Source organism: Benincasa hispida, chromosome 12 (assembly GCF_009727055.1).
Source record: "Benincasa hispida cultivar B227 chromosome 12, ASM972705v1, whole genome shotgun sequence".
Classification (NCBI taxonomy): Eukaryota; Viridiplantae; Streptophyta; class Magnoliopsida; order Cucurbitales; family Cucurbitaceae; genus Benincasa; species Benincasa hispida.
Window position 1 is genome coordinate 60,811,779 of NC_052360.1, and position 1,870 is coordinate 60,813,648.

Below are 1,870 nucleotides of genomic sequence, written 5' to 3' on the forward strand. Positions count from 1 at the left end.
CTCCCACACCGATTCGCCCCCCTCCTTTCCTTATTATTTTCCCTTTCTCCCACCATTTTTTTACATAAACGGCCACCACTCCACCACCGAGTGCCAACGCACGCTACCTCCGCATGCCGTCGCACACTACCATTGGAACCGCGACTCGGGACACAATTTCATTGCATTGTTCTAAGTTGAAGGATACCTAGTGATGTCATTGCAACTATAAAGGCTCGTTTACAGGTAAGTTTTATGCTTTTATTGTATTAAACTCATATGTGTACTTATTGACGACTTCCAAAGATAGATCTAGAATAAAATGTATTTTCAATAAAAGTTATGACAACTTTCAGTTTTTAGTTAGTGGGTTTAGAAACTTAAATTTGGTTGTTGTATGGCTATCCTGCAGTTATGGTAGCCACTTCAAATATGAGCGTTTTAGTAGATTTAGGAACTTCATTTGTTTGTTTTGTGGTTGTCCTGCACTTATGGTAGCCACTTTAAATATGTGTGTTTTTGTGTACTTGTTGCCACCTTGTGGTTCAAATGCAAAATGAATTGGTATGAAATGATGTAAATTTATTATTGTTTTATTCATTTTCAATTGAATGTAAAGAATAAATTTGTTTATTGAATTACAGACGATCAAGAAGGGTGAAAAAGTAGGCCAATTAAAATTGTTTTACAAAAGTCACTTCTCAGAGAATGATGGATGGATAAGCGAAGCCGCCAAAAAAGCATATGTAAGTTATATTGTATCATACATGCGTAATTTTATATTAACTCTTATATATAATATATAACCTAAAAAACTATTATACATATAATTGGCAATGCAAGAGGAGATTAGAAAGTCATCACAAGATGGGGGTTGAACCAACAACGAAGAAAATTATTTGTGAACGAGTTTTGGAAAAACGATCAAGCCACACTAAAGGTCTTGGATTGAACCCAAAACCCAATTTAGCTACATCTTCCTCACAAATTGAGAAAGATATTGGGAATAAGTATGAAAAGCTTGAGGCGGAGGTGATAAGCTTAAAGGAGGAAAATGTCACGTTGATGTCAATAGTTTCGGGTTTTCAAGATCAATTGACTGAAATCACAAGACAGTTAGGTGCGCAACAAAAGTAAGGAGATGGACCTTCGAACAACTAGGTACATTATGACAACTTTCAGTTCTTAGTTAGTGGATTTAGAAACTTAATTTGGTTGTTGTGTGGTTATCCTGTAGTTATAGTAGCCACTTCAAATATAAGCGTTTTAGTGGATTTAGGAACTTCATTTGTTTGTTTTGTGGCTATCCTGCACTAATGGTAGCCACTTTAAATATGTGTGTTTTTGTGTACTTGTTACCACCTTGTGGTTTAAATGGCATTTAGGTGGAACTAGGACACGTTCGTAGCATGGGGAGGGGGGGAGGAAAGATGTATATGTTGTAATTGTTTTTTAGATTATCTAGAAGTCTAATTGTGCACTTTAAAGGAACTTTGTTCTTAGATTTATTGTAGGGATCCAAGAGTTTAATTATATCATTTTAGAACTATCGAATGACGGGTTTATCCTTGAAAGAAATTTAGGTGGATTTAGGAAGGAATTCACTTCAATGCTTTTTATGTATTTGTTGCTACTTTGTGGTTTAAATGACGTTTAGGTGGAACTAGGACACATTTGTAACTTTGTAGCTTAAGAGAGAGATTATTCCTCATAATCATTTTAAACATTTTGTTTTTCCTATTTCAGGTTGTTCGTGTAAATTCTTAAAATATCATTTTTTGGAGATTGTGAGAATATTTTGTGAGATGATTACTTAGTTTGGTTTAGTATCTCACTTATTTTGGCTTAGGGAAGATTAAATTTTTTTTTTTTTTTTTTTTTTTTGGATAGG

General features: G+C 34.2%; 1 long non-coding RNA gene across 2 annotated transcripts; it reads left to right on the plus strand.

The window, feature by feature from the left end:
• The first annotated feature begins 9 nt into the window (after positions 1-9).
• On the plus strand, positions 10-1,864 carry LOC120068361. 2 transcript variants are annotated; one of them, XR_005479176.1, is made up of 4 exons: positions 10-225; positions 624-725; positions 823-1,140; positions 1,726-1,864. It is a non-coding gene; the product is annotated as an uncharacterized LOC120068361 (long non-coding RNA). The 2 variants fall into 2 exon arrangements; XR_005479175.1 differs by lacking the exon at positions 1,726-1,864 and having other exon boundaries at positions 823-1,678.
• The last annotated feature ends 6 nt before the right edge of the window (positions 1,865-1,870 follow it).